The following is a 17,786-nucleotide window of genomic DNA, read 5'->3' on the forward strand; positions in this document are numbered from 1 at the left end:
ACTGGTGCAGCAGCCCAACTGACTCTGACAGAGCTGCACTGAGCCCGATGCCCAGAGGTGTCATACATGAGAAGAGGATCCCACAGCCAGCCACCACCTGTACCCGAAGGTGGCTCTGTAGCAGCCTCAGGGACAGGCTGACTGCCAGGATACCTTTGTGGAGCAGCAGAGCTAGGCACAGCTCCATTGCCCGAGCTCTGTCTCACTGTAAACCCACAACCAAGCCCTCAAACACAGAGTGCAAGGCTAGAGAGAAGACCAGTACACAGGCACGCAGGATTGAGGGCGCTGCTGGAGTTCCGCTGGCCTGGGGGAGCCGTGGTCCATCATGCCAGTGTTGAGGCCCTCCATTCACTGCTCCCAGCAGAGTCCTCGTCTCTTCTGGATGTGGTGGACTGGACTGATCCTTATAAGCCAGTGTGAACTGCTCCATCACCAAGACCAGGAAGAAACCCATGGCCAGGATGAACTCTTGCAACGGGAACTGAAGCGTCACATGCAGGGCCGCCAAGGCAGCTAGGTAGTCGGGCAGCAGGTCCAGAAAACAAGTAGCCAAAAAGACACCTCCTGCGAAGCAGCTCACTAGACTTAGGGCTTTCTGGCCCGAGGTCGAGGATTCAGGCTAGCGCCTGGCCTTCGAAACACGCAGACAGGCACCAGGCTGCAGACGAGGATCAGCAGCAGCAGCAGTACCAGGGCCCCCAGTTTTACCTCCAGCCCCACCGGCACTGAGGTTTCTAAAGCTATTGCTTCTGGGCGCCACACCAGGATCTCTGGCTCCCCGCAGGTCCCCATGGTGCTTGTGGTATCAGTGACTCTCAGACCCTGGGAGGCCGTGGAACCTGTCTTCTATACATTACATTTTTAAATGAACTACACAATCACAACACCTTAATCAAGAGCAAAAATATACATATAACAAGATTGGCCTTAAATTTGTATTAATAAATCGAGATTTATACCAAAAATAAAATTTAAAGATCCAAAGTATTAAATGAAACACTCATTCCATCTAAAAATATTTTATTTGTACATCCAATTTATTTTAAATTTTATTTTAGATGTTATAAAATAAATTATTTAGGGGGACTTGCTTGGGGTTTCAGAAGTTTAATTCATTATCATGATGGAGGAAAGCATGGCAGAACAGTACTGAAGAAGTGGCTGAGTTCTACATTGGATCTGGAGGCAGTTGGGAGAGAGAACCGTTAGGCCTGACTTGGGCTTTGGAAATCTTCAGGGACACACTTCCTCCCATAGGGCCATACCTCCTAATCATTCCAAACAGTCGTGTTCCCTGGTGACCAAACACTCGAGTCTATGAGCCTATGCTGGCCATTCTTACTCTCAAAACCACTAACATTGGTCATCAACAGTGAGGCTCATGGGATCTAGAAGGAGCTTATGAGGAAGCTTGCCAGCTTCCCTCAGTCGCCCTCACTCAGCGGGCATTTACTAGCGCCTGAACAATGCCTGATAACATCCTCAGTTCTAGGGAAAACTGTGGATAAGAGAACCCAAGTTCTGTGTGTATTCTAGAAAAATGGTGTAAGTTACATCATACTTGCTTTTTCACTTCTTTAAATACATGTGATCAGCAACATATGGTGGAGCACACCACGAGCCCCAGCATATGGTGGAGCACACCACGAGCCCCAGCATATGGTGGAGCACACCACTAGCCCCAGCACCGAAGAGACAAAGGCAGATGAAACACTGTGAATTTGAAGCCAGCATTGTCTACATACCCAGCTCCAGGCCAGTCAGGGGTCCATAGGAAGACACTGCCTCAATTCATGTAAATATGGATACAGATACAGACATAGATATAGGCAGTCTATGGTCAAACTGTTCTATGACATATCTGGAGTGTATTGGGAGATACATAGAAAGAGAACTTTAACTCAAATTCCACAAGTTCACTTCCCCATTCATAAAGATCGCATGATTTACAATCTTCCTCTTGCCTCTGAAAGATTTCCTCTCTAAGGAAAGACAGTGCCTGTCTATAGCCGTCATGGCTTCCATTTTCCTGGTGCTTCCAAAGGGCTGGTGAACAAGCAAGATGTCGCGGTGTTGAGGACAGGGCGAATCCTAGAACTGCCTTCAGTACTGATGTGAACATCGTGAAACTGAACAGTCTGAAGAGTTGCGGGTGATGCTCATCACGGGAACACATCCCAATCCAGATGGATCTGGACAAAGGCCTTTTCTCTTTACTGTCCAGTGTCACAAACCAGATACACAGCGACCAAATTCTGGGGTCTGATGCCCTCCTACTAGTAAAAGAAGAACAATTTGGTCCCCATTATGGCTGCGTGGCAGGAAATATGGGTTCTCTCAAATTCTTCCCTGACTTGCAAAATCAGAAGCCTAACCATTAAATTCAGTTCATTCATCCAGCAAATATGAAATTAGTACCTACTGGATATAAAATGAAGCCTGGATTCTATCCTCCAAAGACTAGTTAGCATACTTTAAAGAATCTGCTGAGGTGAGTCATGGCCCATATAACAGAAACCAAAAAGAAGGCCAAAAGCCAGCCCAAGAGCAGTGAAGCAGATAGAGATCCCCAGGCAGCGCTCCCAACCGCCAGGCCTGATTTCATAGTGCTATACCTTGGGCAACTTCTTTAACGCTTCAGGGGTCCTAATATGTGAGAAGTCAAAACGACAAAGCAGTCCCAGAACTGCTGACAAACTTCAGCAAGTGGAGGCAAACGAAGTCCATCTCATGCCTGGCGCAAAACAGCGCAGACGCGCTGCTTGGAGATACCATCCTGTTTATCACAGAAGTGCCCAGGCACTCTGGCTGGGAATGCTGGCTTGCCACTGTTTCCTATTTCTGACCACATGATTTTTCCCAAACAAATATTGAGAAACACATTAAACAGTGAGGAAAAGAGTAAAATTAGTTCTGAATGGCCCCAAACACTAGATTCATGCTAAGATTTAGACTCATTATTTCTTTTCCTCTGTCTTCAGTACTAGTCTGTCAGTCAAGGAGAGAAACATTCAAATTACTAGAGTATCTCAGGGCACACATCCCCTTTGTCTGCTTTAAAAATTCTTCCAAAATTCTTTTTGAAAATGGATGAGACTATAATTCATCTTTAATGTGCAGAAGAATTGTAAGAAATGCAAAAGTCTCTTAGGTGACATAAAAATTGAAAATCCTCCGTAAAAAGGACCCACTTAAATGTCTGACTTGTAAAAGTAAATGTCGTTTTAAAATTTTTCATTTGTCACACTCCATGAGGTATCTCCTGCGTGTCATGCCGCTTGATGTCCCTCTGCTCCATCGTTACAGCAGGGAGAAAATGTGGGGTTCCTTGTGCTTTGGTTTGTTACTGCTTGATGGGGCCAGTCTGCCAACTTTTGGACTCACTCTTCTCTTCCCCAGGGTTCCCAGGTGGCAGCTGGCCATCTCTTGACCAGGTAGAAGCAAAGCGTGCACCACAGCCGCCTCCCAAGCCCCTTATTCGACTAGGTTTAGGTACATAAGTACCAGAGGAGAATGGGGTTTTAGCGGATAAACAAAGGTCAACAGGCTGAAATCTAAGGAGGTGGGTATGGTTTGGGCTTCGGTATTTCTGGGATCCCTATGGGAACATACTGCACACTGCCGCTTCAGCAGGCATTAGCCAAGAACTACAGTAATACCCACCTCATATGACCAGTACATCTCCGAGAGCGGGCCCTGCCTTTGGTAAAGCAGCACAGCTTCTTGCTCAGCCAGGCATCCCAGCCCTCCCGGAATTTCAGCCACCACCCTGGACAGGTTGCTGGCACCTTGCTCCAGCTTGGTGCTCTGTGATTCACATCATGCACTGAGTGGTGCTCACTCACAAGCTGCCAGACATCTTACGCTATTTGAATGAAACTCTTCATAAAACAAACCATTACCAGCAGTCACCGAATGCTGGCACCCTGACAAACGGCCAACCAGCCGGCGTCTAGGAAGAGTGTTGTGTGGCAGGTGACCTGTGAAAGAGCTGTTTACTGAAATGAGGTGTGTACCCCCCAAAGCAAAAGACGCAGAGCAGTGCAGGATCAATGAAGCTGCTAATTAAAACAGAGTATCAATCCCAGTGTTTAAAACGCTCTAGAAAACCCAACGCTGTCAACTCACTCAAACTTTCTGAATCGATTATTTTAAAAATCTGAAGCCATGCTATAGAAATTGACTGACTGGGCCCCTTGGTCACTGCTGGGAGCCAAACAGTGCCCCTAAATCCTCCCAGCACTCTATTTTGCCTGCCCTGGTAATCAGAGTAAGTGGGTCCCTCAATTCGCACACATTTTTAAAAAACTGAAATCTCTCCAAAACCATCTCCTAAAGAGATGAGGATGGTTAGCCTTCCTAATAATAAAGATATTGGGCTAAATTCTACAAACGTCTCAAGAGATTTTCTTTGTTCCCAAATACTTTCAATCATCATTTTAAATAGAAGCTGAATTCCGTACCCACAAATCTCCTCTCTACATGACATCAAATTGATGCCATTAATTAGTTTCTAAATATTTCTGTTTCTCCTTTTATCTACAGTTTTAGTTTTTATGACTTTACTAAAAAACAAAAGTGAAACTTTTTGTTCCCTGGTTGTTTTCAAAACAAACTTTTGGTATTGGAGGATATCTCTGTCAGGAAAATGATCGCAGCACAAGCACAATGCCCAGAACCCTCTCGCTTCCCCAGAAGAAGCCAAGCCACCCTACGGCTTAGCAAATATAACACTTGTAATCTTAGTGCTGGGAGAACTGGCCAGCCGGCATAACCTGGCTGGCAAATTCCAAGCCAGGAAAAAATTCTGTCAGGAAAAAGGGCAGAGAGAACCTGAGGATTAACACCTATGTTGACCTCTGACCTCCGGAGGCACCCATGCATGGATCTCTCACTCTCACACATGTGTTCCCACAAGCACATGCACACACACAAACTCAAAACAAATTTTTTGTATCACTAGATTATAAGCAAAAATATACTATATACATTTTCTTAAAATGTACATGAAATAAATTTATGTACAAATTCTGTGTATATGTAGTAAAAATATCTGTATAGTATGAGTAGACTTGTGTTTTCTGTCACCTCTGGGAGAATATCAGGGAGCACAGAAAAATAGGAGGTATTTCCTGCTCCTTAATCTTCACAGCAGATTTAGGTAGTTAAGAATTTGAGGCACATAAACCAGCACTCTCCACCTGGTCCTGCAGATGAAAGTGTACTTACTGCTCAGACACAGGCCTTCCTTTGTGGAGAAAGGGCGCTTTATACCATCTTGATGACTAATATTTCAAGAGCATTTTGTAGACTCATTTTCCTAGCATTCTGTTGTTTCAGCTGTACTGTTCATGCCACAATATTTTTATAGGCTTTGAGGCTGAAAAATGCTCCCATCCAGGCAGGATATATGAACCTCTTAGTTTTCTGATGCAAAAGTAGCAATCAGATTATCCTCTTGAAAAGAAAGTCAAGCTCCTCGTGGTGGCAGGTGAATGGGACAGAGGAGATTTGAACGAGGATATGAAATATAGACAACACTTCCGTAGTTCCTTATGCTACAACATATGTGCAGCAGCTGCCTTTCTGCTCTGCTGAGATTCAATCAGCATTTCTTACCTGAGCTTGAGGAAGGAAAGGCTTCTAGGAAAACCACAGGTAAGAGACTGGAGGCCATGCCCTATTCGGTAGCATGGGGCTCTCCTGAGGGTATCAGTGAATATGCAGTGAATAAGAACAGCTGGGGGGTCTGGTGACATGGGCTTGAATCTCAGTTCTGCTCTTAGTGTCTAAATAGCCTAAAGCAGCATCAAGTATCCATAATCAGCTTTTATAAATCTTTAATTTATAGATTGGAGATAAAGACAATATTGAGCCTGGCTCTATATAACTAACCAGTTGTTTAACCTGTGAAAATTTTCTGGGACTTCCTGTCCCACCAAATAGAAACATTTACAGGTCTTACAGAGGGATTAGTGCAAGGCCTAGGAGAGGCAACGCTCTTATAATGGTGCTGAAACATTAAAACAGCTGCTGCAAATCCTCGGGGACCTAATGATTAAGGTCTTCCAGAAAAAACAAACAAACAAACAAACAAAAAATGCAAAGAAAGCAAAAAAATTAAAAGTTAGAACAATGAAGAGAAATAGAGAACAAGCATTGCTATCTGGTCTCGGAAATTCTTTTTTTTTTTAATATCGATTTTTATTGAGCTCTACATTTTTCTCTGCTCCCCTCCCTGCCTCTCCCTTCCCCCATTCAATCCTCCCCAAGGTCCCCATGCTCCCAATTTACTCAGGAGATCTTGTCTTTTTCTCCTTCCCATGTAGATTATTATATCTATGTAAGTCGCTCTTAGTGTCCTCATTGTTGTCTAAGTTCTCTGGGATTGAGTTAATCTTGTATCCTGATAAATTACTGAAAGTATTTATGGGCAGTCAGAATTGAACCAGCAACTTGGTCCAGAGACAGCAAACTCCACCAGAACAGGTACAGGGGAGTAACCGCTGAGCTAGTGAGCAAGAGCCAGAGACCCCTGAGTGTCCAGCCATGAATCTGGAACCTTCAAGGGAGTGGTCCTAAGCCAGGACTCCTGTGGGTCTGTGCGTGAGTCTAGATTCTCCGAGGAACTAGGTCTGAGCCAGGACCTCTGCCAGTCTGGGCATGAATCTGGGACCTCCAAGGGAGTAGGCAGTAACCAGAGATCTCTGCGGGGCCGGGCATGAGTCTGGGACCTCAGAGGGAGTAAGCCTGATCTGGTTTCCATAAAAATAAATCTTCATGCCACTGGAAGAGCTCTGCCTAGCAGAGCATCTAGGTCTTTAGGAGTTGACAACCACTCTGGTCACACAGTGTTTCTTCAGCTTTTTCAATCCACAACTATCTGAGAACCTCAAACAAAAATTTCTTCTATACATGGTGGTACAGAAGAGGAGAGAATCTGCAGAAATTTAATGCTAATAAAAAGTAATGACGTGTTTAATCAAAGGTAACAGGCAGACGGTTTCTATTTTTATTAGCTACCACAAATTTGTACAACAAGAACAATCCAGGAAATTTGTATATCTAAGTGTCACATAGGATGTGACTGGAAGCCACTGAGGCTCCAAGACTGAGATCTTCTTTAAAATGGCTACATACTTTTGGAGGACAGGAAAGAACCAATTAAAAATAGCAACACCATTCTGTTGTTGTCTTGTTGTTGTTCTGATCTCACCAGCAAGATGGGAATATATCATCTGTCGTAGAATTTTCTAAAGGTAAAGATATCTGGACAGGAGTCAAAGTGTTCAGTTTATAGGAGATGCCAAACTTATCTTTAATTTTCTGAAAATAAAACTAAAGAAAGAAGCACAGATTCCTAACTCCTTCATGAACTGTATTGTATTTTTACAAAATGCATACAGTAAGCCTTTGGCACAAAATAGTCATTATCTAATATGCCTTCTTCCAGGAAAATGGCGGATCCTCAGTGTATTCACCCGACCATACCTGTGGCTGACAGTAGGTGAGTAAAAGAGATATAAGCAGCTTCTAAGCCATTCTCAGAGGAAGGGAAATGAATGTCACCTTCTTGCCATTTGATGGAAAGTAGGTATAAAAGGAAGCTCTCCTGCAAGAAACGATCTTGAACCACAAAGGAAAGCTATGCATTAAGGAAGTGATAGTACCAAACTAGAATTTCTGAATTCCTAACGCCATGCAAAGAGCAGACCAGACCTGGGCTCTACCGTTCCATCTTGGTACTTAGCTTCTCTGTGGCACTGGCTTCACCTACGCTCCAACTAACACATTTAACAGTTATTTTGGAACTATAGACATGGGTGACAATGCCCTTGAGTTACAACTGGCCATACTGCATTCTAGGGAGAGAAGTTCTAATTAATGCAAAGTTTTGCTTTATATTTTGTAACTAGATCTGAACTGCACAAAAAGAAAGACAGTAAGCCTGTAAATTATCCTACTTTTTAGCTCTTACCACTGGCAATGCTAGCTTAGTGTTTACACAAATGTAGCTGAGTAGTTAGTGAACACTGACTTGATGGCTGAGTCCTGAGTATGTTAAGTCTTCTCTTGCCTACTAGTCACCTTAGATGTGTGTGAAAGCCCTTAGAGAAATGGCGTTGGCCTCATGAGTTCCCGCTGAGAAAATGACTGGACTCTCCAGACTTCACAGGTAATACCTTTCAACTTAGTATATGGGAAATTGAGAATTTAGCCTAGGTTAGATTTTTGTCATAGACAAAAGTTATCAGAAAAAGAATTTGAAACAAGGCTAGTACCTGCTAAAGGATATTACAGGGAGAGGGCCCGCTTGTTCTTCCTGGCCGCCCGGCTAGCTTAGCCCCAAACTAACCACACAGAAATTGTATTAATTAAATCACTGTTTGGCCCATTATCTCTAGCCTCTTATTGACTAACTCTCGTATCTTGATTTAACCCATTTCTTTTAATCTATATATTGCCCCGTGGCTATGGCTTACCGGTCAAGATTCAGCATGTCTGACTCTGGCTCTGTGGTGTCTCTCTCCTCCTCCACCTCTCTTCTTCCCAGCATTCAGTTCTGTCTTCCCCGCCTACCTAAGTTCTGCCCTATCAACTAGGCCAAGACAGTTTCTTTATTCAATGAAAGCAACACACAAACAGAAGGACCTCCTACATAAAAAGGATAAAGATGGAGGTCAAACAGCACTAGACCTTAAGTCCCTTCTGACTGTTCCAAAACTAGTCTCATCAGTTCCTTTCTTCTAACACCCCCCACTTCCCTACCCTGCTCAGCTCCCTTTTACTCATCCTGAAAACTTGGCATAACTTTCCCATCATGCTGATACTCAATTTCTTTCTTTCTTACATCTCATTCCTCATTCAATTTGCATCTTTGGTAACATGATTGTTACTTCTTTAGGCTTTACTGCATTCTTGAGTAGAACAGATTTCTAGTCTGTTTACCTATCCTCCACTGTCTTCAGTGTCCCCGTGGCTTTAAAGCTGACTGTAATCGATCATTGTCTTAAATGCCTTTTGCTTTTCAAAACGTCCTTTAGCTCCTCTAAACTGAGCTAGACTGTAATCCCCGTATCTGTCAAAAAAGAGTTGTCTATAACCTAATTTTGCCTTAGCAGCTCCCAGTGTGTTCTTGCCCAGTGGATTGAAACTCTTCCAGGATAAAGGTTATTTGTCTTGGTATCCTCAGAATTTGGCCCAAATTCCATCCCAAAAAGTGTTCATGAATATGTGCTAGATGGATCAAGAGAGTCCTAATAAAATGATTGGCACATGAATTAATTCACCATCACCTCCAGATTGTCACCCTTCTTTCCTCTTTCTGGCATTGTAGGTAACACACTAAATTTAAAACTAACTTTCACCAGGTCCTCTTCGTATGTATGTTATATAATCTTACAGCATCTCAGTTTCTCCTGTAGAATGGATATGCTTTCATGTCTCATTAAATTTTAGAGTTATGTTTAACTTTCATAGTAATTAATTTCAACTATAAATATATTTATTTCATAAGTTATTGCAAAATATAAAACTGTATATGACACAGAAGTTGCATTTTTGTCTATTAAAATAAATTGGTTTTATACCATAAGTTTTCAAAAATGTGAAAAATGCTGAAAAGCCTTTTCATGTCCTACCCAGAAGACATACCTTAGTCCAGAAGACATCATAATAGGTAGATAAAAATTGTCATACCCTACCCATGTGATAAAAGGCCAGAACATGTTGTGATCGGTGGATAAAGTTTGTACAGAGGTATCTGCATCTTGATCTATGGAATCTTTTACAGCAAGAGAGAAATTATCAAATGTTATAAGCAAAAAAAAAATCTTGGGCTGAGATTATAATGGGTTGTCTAGTTTTGCCCAAAATGATATCACAAGGAGAAGGCGAAGGGCAATGGGTGTGCGACAGAAGAAAAGAATGTCTCCTGGGAGAGCAGAGGGGAGCAGGGAGAAGCACAGCAGACAGTGCAGATGCTGAGGTGCTAGTCAGCAAAGAGATGGAGGGAAGGACTATGAACCTACGAACATACCGTTTGCAGTTCTAGAAGCTAGGAAAGGCAAGGAAGTGGATTTTCTGAAGTGTCCCAAGGGAGCTTAGTCTTGTTGAACATGAACGGATTTTACATATCTGACCTCCATAACAGGAAAGAATGGATCTGTGTCATTTTCAGTCACTATGCCTTAACAGCAGCAATGGGAAACTAGCCCAATTTTTTTTTTTCCCTTCACTCTTGAAACTTGGAAGATAAGTCATTCAGCCCTGCCTTGGGCTGGGGGAAGAAAACTCCAGGTGTCACTGCTCTTTTCCTCTGGATCACAGGAAGGGGCCTGTTAAGTAAAAGGACATGCCAATGGCTTACCCCTCCACATCAGTGTCTTTGTGTTTGAGATAGCTAGTGATCTCCTAATCCCTAAACGAGACCCAGAAAAAAAGTCATATCTGATAGAGAAAAAGGTATTTTGTTGGTAATTTTTATTTAGAAGTTGTTAAAACAATCACCTCAAATTTTGCATGCAATCAAGGGGAAAGTAGACTGTGATGAGCTCGTGAAGTATGAAACCCCAAAGGTAATTTTCAATACAAACAGAGCCCACAGTATGAGGAAGTGGATTTCAAACACAACCCATAAAACAAGGATGTGTTTAAGATGCTGTTCAGAGGTAATTGCCATTCCCACAGACATCCTCTCAAGCATCCTGGCAACTAATCACACTCTGAAGCCAAAGGAAGAAATGCCTCTATGAAAACTTGTTCTCTCATGACATCTTACAAAAGTCTGTCCGAAGAAATGGTTTGAATTTTGCCAAGTGATCGTAAAGGAACTGAGGGAAAAGGTGTACTTCTAGGATGCTGCGGTGCCTTAGAGATGGGTTGGGCCCAACCGTCTGCTTTTCTCTGCCTTTGCAAGTCACCTTTCTCTTGCACAGTGAGAAAACAGCGGGTTTTTTTTTGCACTGTTTTTGTATCCAGAGGCACACCTATCTCTCTCTCTCTCTCTCTGCCCTGGACTTGATATAACTTAGATTTGATATAACTCAACTCAACTTTGCAGAGAATTTTAAGCATGTGTCTATTTCCCTATAATTTAATATTTATAAGAAATGAAAATTTAACTCTGTCTCTCTCATGCACACACACACATACATACACAATTCTGTTTTATTTTTAATTTGATGTATCCAGCAAATATTGAGTGACCACTATGTACAAGAAAACACAGCATCTGATTAAATTTAAGGATGAAGCTCATTGATGAATAAATTGGCTTAAAGCAGCCTTTCCTAAAAGAGAGAAGCAAGTGCACCATAAGAATGTTCACCTTGGAGTTTAATTTTCCATAGGTTCATAATTTTGGTGTAGCATTTGCATCTACTGCTTGACCTTGCACCAGCTTACATTTCCCCTCTCTTAAAAGTCATGGCAACAGTTTTGCAGATTTGTTTACGCAAGTTCTTTCTAGGTGGGAAGTAGCTAGTTCCATTGTGCTTTGTTTTGTGTTTGTTCTTTAATAATGCTTCTTTAAAATGAGTAAGTAAATAACTGCATTCTGATTAACCCACACATACTTTTGAAGATGTTTTAAAAGTCTCTTGAGATCATTTTTGTTGCAACGGTGATGCTGTAAAAAGTGTTTGGAACTCTGCTAAAGTGTTGCCGAGAAGCTTGGTGCTAGTGACAGTTAAACCCTCTGTGGCTGCTCATTCTTGCTTCCCCCGCTCAAAGCATGCTAGGTGGTATGGAAGCCTGCATGCATGTTCAGTTCCATTTCCTCCCCCCTCCTCTGCTTCTTCTCCTTCACTTGCTCAGTATTTGTAACATTAAGCTAATTTGTACTAGCAGATATTTGACTAGAGCCACAGATAGAGAATCCAGAATGTTCTTACTGAAACACAGCATGGAATTAACATTAAACCTAAATAAAACAAACCTAAATCTAAAAAAAAAGAGTGAGAGAGAGAAAGAAAAGGCGGAGAGAGAGAGACTGCCCCAGTGGTTAAGAATTACATTCTCACTCCCAAATCAAGTAACAATCCCATTGAGATTCTTTTTTTTTATTAATTTATTTATATATTAATGATTTCTGTCTCTTCCCCACCACCGCCTCCCATATCCCTCCCCCTCTCCCAATCAACTCCGCCTCTCTCATCAGCCCTAAGAGCATCAGGGTTCCCTGCCCTGTGGCAAGTCCAAAGACCTCCCACCTCCTTCCAGGTCTATTAAGGTGAACATCCAAACAGCCTAGGCTCCCACAAAGCCAGTATGTGCAGTAGGATCAAAACCCAGTGCCATTGTTCTTGACTTCTCAGCAGTCCTCTTTGTCCTCTATGTTCAGTGAGTCCGGTATTATCCCATGCTTTTTCAGACCCAGTCCAGCTGGCCTTGGTGAGTTCCCGAAAGAACATCCCCATTGTCTCAGTATGTGGGTGCACCCCTCATGGCCCTGAGTTCCTTGCTCGTGCTCTCTCTCCTTCTGCTCCTGGTTTGGACCTTGGGGTTGTAGTCTGGTGCTCCAATGTGGGTCTCTGTCTCTGTCTCCTTTCATCGCCTGATGAAGGTTAATATCCAGGAGGATGTCTATATCTTTTTCTTTGGGTTCACCTTCTTATTTAGCTTCTCTAGGATCACGAATTATAGGCTCAATGTCCTTTATTTATGGCTAGAAACCAAATATGAGTGAGTACATCCCATGTTCCTCTTTTTGGGTCTGGCTTACCTCACTCAGGATAGTGTTTTCTATTTCCGTCCATTTGCATGCAAAATCCAAGAAGTCATTGTTTTTTTACTGCTGAGTAGTACTCTAATATGTATATATTCCATACTTTCTTCATCCATTCTTCCATTGAAGGGCATCTAGGTTGTTTCCAGGTTCTGGCTATTACAAACAATGCTGCTATGAACATAGCTGAGCATATACTTTTGTTGTATGATAGGGCATCCCTTGGGTATATTCCCAAGAGTGGTATTGCTGGGTCCAGGGGTAGGTTGATCCCAAATTTCCGGAGAAACCGCCACACTGCTTTCCAAAGTGGTTGCACAAGTTTGCATTCCCACCAGCAATGGATGAGTGTACCCCTTTCTCTACAACCTCACCAGCAAAGGCTATCTATCATTGGTGTTTTTGATTTTAGCCATTCTGACAGGTGTAAGATGGTGTCTTAAAGTTGTCTTGATTTGCATTTCCCTGATCGCTAAGGAAGTTGAGCATGACCTTAAGTGTCTTTTGGCTATTTGAACTTCTTCTGTTGAGAATTCTCTGTTCAGCTCATTGCCCCATTTTATAATTGGGTTGATTAGCCTTTTATGGTCTAGTTTCTTGAGTTCTTTATATATTTTGGAGATCAGACCTTTGTCAGTTGCGGGGTTGGTTGGTGACAATCTTCTCCAAGTCAGTGGGTGGCCTTTCTGTCTTAGTGACAGTGTCCTTTGCTTTACAGAAGCTTCTCAGTCTCAGGAGGTCCCATTTATTCAATGAGGCCCTTAATGTCTGTGCTGCTGGGGTTATACGTAGGAAGTGGTCTCCTGTGCCCATGTGTTGTAGAGTACTTCCCACTTTCTCTTCTATCAGGTTCAGTGTGTTCAGATGGATATTGAGGTCTTTAATCCATTTGGACTTGAGTTTTGTGCATGGTGATAGACATGGATCTATTTTCATTCTTCTACAGATTGACATCCAGTTTTGCCAGCACAATTTGTTGAAGATGCTCTCTTTTTTCCATTGTATACTTTTAGCTCCTTTATCAAAAATCAGGTGTTCATAGGTTTGTGGGTTAAAGTCCGGGTCTTCTATACGATTCCATTGGTCGACTTCTCTGTTTCTATGCCAGTACCAAGCTGTTTTCAATACTGTAGCTCTGTAATAGAGTTTGAAGTCAGGGATGTAATGCCTCCAGACGATCCTTTATTGTATAAGATTTTTTGGCTATCCTGGGTTTTTTTGTTTTTCCATATAAAGTTGATTTTTTTTTTTGGTTTGTTTTTATTTATTTATTTATTTTTTCTTTTTTTTCTTGCTGATTTTTTTTATTAATTAATTAATTTAATTATTAAAGATTTCTGCCTCTTCCCCGCCACCACCTCCCATTCCCTCCCCCTCCCCCAATCAAGTCTTCCTTCCTCCTCAGCCCAAAGAGCAAGCAGGTTTCTCTGCCCTGTGGGAGGTCCAAGGACCACCCACCTCCATCCAGGTCTATTAAGGTGAGCATCCAAACTACCTGGGCTCCCACAAAGCCATTACATGCAATAGGATCAAGAACCCATTGCCATTGTTCTTCAGTTCTCAGTAGTCCTCATTGTCCATTATGTTCAGCGAGACCGGTTTTGTCCCATGCTTTTTCAGTCCCCGGCCAGCTGGCCTTGGTGAGTTCCCGATAGAACATCCCCATTGCCTCAGTGTGTGGGTGCACCCCTCGCCGTCCTGAGTTCCTTGCTCGTGCTCACTCTCCTTCTGCTCCTCCTTTGGATCGTGAGACTTCAGTCCAGTGCTCCAATGTTGGTCTCTGTCTCTGTCTTCTTTCATCGCCTGATGAAGGTTGATATTCAGGGGGATGCTTATATGTTTTTCTTTGGGTTCACCTTCTTATTTAGCTTCTCTAGAGTCATGATTTATAGTCTCAATGTCCTTTATTTATGGCTAGAAACCAAATATGAGTGAGTACATCCCATGTTCCTCTTTTTGGGTCTGGCTTACCTCACTCAGGATAGTGTTTTCTATTTCCGTCCATTTGTATGCAAAATTCAAGAAGTCATTGTTTTTTACTGCTGAGTAGTACTCTAATATGTATATATTCCATACTTTCTTCATCCATTCTTCCATTGAAGGACATCTAGGTTGTTTCCAGGTTCTGGCAATTACAAACAATGCTGCTATGAACATAGTTGAGCATATACTTTTGTTGTATGTTTGGGCATCTCTTGGGTATATTCCCAATAGTGGTATTGCTGGGTCAAGAGGTAGGTTGAACCCGACTTTCCTGAGAAACCGCCACACTGCTTTCCAAAGTGGTTGCACAAGTTTGCATTCCCACCAGCAATGGATGAGAGTGCCCCTTTCTCCACAACCTCTCCAGCAGAGGCTATCATTGGTGTTTTTGATTTTAGCCATTCTGACCGGTGTAAGATGGTATCTTAATGTTGTCTTGATTTGCATTTCCCTGATTGCTAAGGAAGTTGAGCATGATCTTAAGTGACTTTTGGCCATTTGAACTTCTTCTGTTGAAAAGTCTCTGTTCAGCTCAGTGCCCCATTTTATAATTGGATTGATTAACCTTTTACGGTCTAATTTCTTGAGTTCTTTGTATATTTTGGATATCAGACCTTTGTCAGTTGCGGGGTTGGTGAAGATCTTCTCCCAGTCAGTGGGTTGCCTTTCTGTCTTAGTGACAGTGTCCTTTGCTTTACAGAAGCTTCTCAGTCTCAGGAGGTCCTATTTATTCAATGATGTCCTTAGTGTTTGTGCTGCTGGGGTTGTACGTAGGAAGTGTTCTCCTGTGCCCATGTGTTGTAGAGTACTTCCCACTTTCTCTTCTATCAGATTCAGTGTGTTTGGACTGATATTGAGGTCTTTAATCCATTTGGACTTGAGTTTTGTGCATGGTGATATATATGGATCTATTTTCATTCTTCTACAGATTGACTTCCAGTTTTGCCAGCACAATTTGTTGAAGATGCTCTCTTTTTTCCATTGTATACTTTTAGCTCCTTTATCGAAAATCAGGTGTTCATAGGTTTGTGGGCTAAAGTCAGGGTCTTCTATTCTATTCCATTGGTCGACTTCTCTGTTTTTATGCCAGTACCAAGCCGTTTTCAGTACTGTAGCTCTGTAATAGAGTTTGAAGTCAGGGATGGTAATGCCTCCAGACAATCCTTTATTGTATAAGATTTTTTGGCTATCCTGGGTTTTTTTGTTTTTCCATATAAAGTTGATTATTGTCTTCTCAAGGGATGTGAAGAATTTTGATGGGATTTTGATGGGGATTGCATTGAATCTATAGATTGCTTTTGGTAGAATTGCGATTTTTACTATGTTGATCCTCCCAATCCAAGAGCAAGAGACATCCTTCCATTTTCTGGTGTCCTCTTCAATTTCTTTCTTCAAAGACTTAAAGTTCTTGTCAAATAGATCTTTCACTTCCTTGGTCAGAGTTACCCCAAGATATTTTATGCTATTTGTGGCTATCATGAAAGGTGATGCTTCTCTGATTTCCCTCTCTGCTTCCTTATCTTTAGTGTATAGGAAGGCAACTGATTTCTTGGAGTTGATCTTGTATCCTGCCACATTACTAAAGGTGTTTATCAAAGGAGTTCTTTGGTAGAGTTTTTGGGGTCGCTTATGTACACTATCATATCATCTGCAAATAATGAAAGTTTAACTTCTTCCTTTCCAATATGAATCCCCTTGATCCCTTTATGTTGTTTTATTGCTATTGCTAGAACTTCAAGCACTATATTGAAGAGGTATGGAGAGAGTGGACATCCTTATCGTGTTCCTGATTTTAGTGGGATGGCTTTGAGTTTTTCTCCAATTAATTTAATGTTAGCTGTCGGCTTGCTGTAAATAGCTTGTATTATATTTAGGTATGACCCTTGTATCCCTAATCCCTCCAGGACCTTTATCATAAAGGGGTGTTGAATTTTGTCGAATGCTTTTTCAGCATCTAATGAAATGATCATATAGTTTTTTCTTTCAGTTTATTTATATGGTGGATTACATTGATAGATTTGCGTATGTTGAACCAGCCCTGCATCTCTGGGATGAAACCTACTTGATCATAATGGATAATTTTTCTAATGTGTTCTTGGATTCGGTTTGCCAGTATTTTATTGAGAATTTTTGCGTCGATGTTCATGAGTGAGATTGGCCTGTAATTCTCTTTCTCGGTTAAGTCTTTGTGAGGTTTTGGTATCAGGGTGACTGTAGCTTCATAAAAGGAATTTGGCAATGACTCTTCTGTTTCTATATTGTGAAATACCTTAAGGAATATAGGTATTAGCTCTTCTTGGAAGTTTTGGTAGAATTCCGCATTGAAAGCATCTGGTCCTGGGCTTTTTTTGGAAGGGAGGTTTTTGATAACAGCTTCTAATTCTTCACGACTAACAAGTCTATTGAGATTGTTCACCTGGTCTTGGTTTAACTTTGGTATATGGTACTTATCTAAAAAAAATGTCCATTTCTTTTGCATTTTCCAGTTTTGTGGCATACAGGCTTTTGTAGTAAGATCTAATGATTCTCTGAATTTCCTCTGTGTCTGTGGTTATGTCCCCTTTTTCATTTCTGATCTTATTTATTTGTGGTTCTCTCTCTGTCATTTAATTAGTTTGGATAGGGGTTTGTCGATCTTGTTAATTTTCTCCAAGAACCAACTTTTTGCTTCATTGATTCTTTGGATTGTTTTCTGTGTTTCTATTTTGTTGATTTCAGCCCTGAGTTTGATTATTTCCAGTCTTCTACTCCTGCTAGGAGCGTCTGCTTCTTTTTTTTCTAGAGCTTTCAGGTGTGCTGTTAAATCTCCAATGTATGCTTTCTCCGTTTTCTTTAAGTGGGCACTTAGTGCTATGAACTTTCCTCTTAGTACTGCTTTCAATGTGTCCCATAGGTTTGAGTATGTTGTCTCTTTATTTTCATTAATTTCAAGGAAGACTTTAATTTCTTTCCTAATTTCTTCCTTGACCCAGGTGTGGTTCAGTAGTTGACTGTTTAGTTTCCTGAGTTTGTCGGCTTTCTGGGGGTAGCATTGTTGTTGCCTTCTAACTTTAATCCATGGTGATCTGATAAG

The 17,786-nt window shown here is 41.7% G+C and overlaps 1 pseudogene; it reads right to left on the reverse strand.

The window, feature by feature from the left end:
* Window positions 1-326: 326 nt before the first annotated feature.
* Window positions 327-795, reverse strand: LOC130887548 (zinc transporter ZIP1-like; annotated as a pseudogene).
* Between the last annotated feature and the right edge of the window lie 16,991 nt (window positions 796-17,786).

Source organism: Chionomys nivalis, chromosome 15 (genome assembly GCF_950005125.1).
Source record: "Chionomys nivalis chromosome 15, mChiNiv1.1, whole genome shotgun sequence".
NCBI classification, from domain to species: Eukaryota; Metazoa; Chordata; class Mammalia; order Rodentia; family Cricetidae; genus Chionomys; species Chionomys nivalis.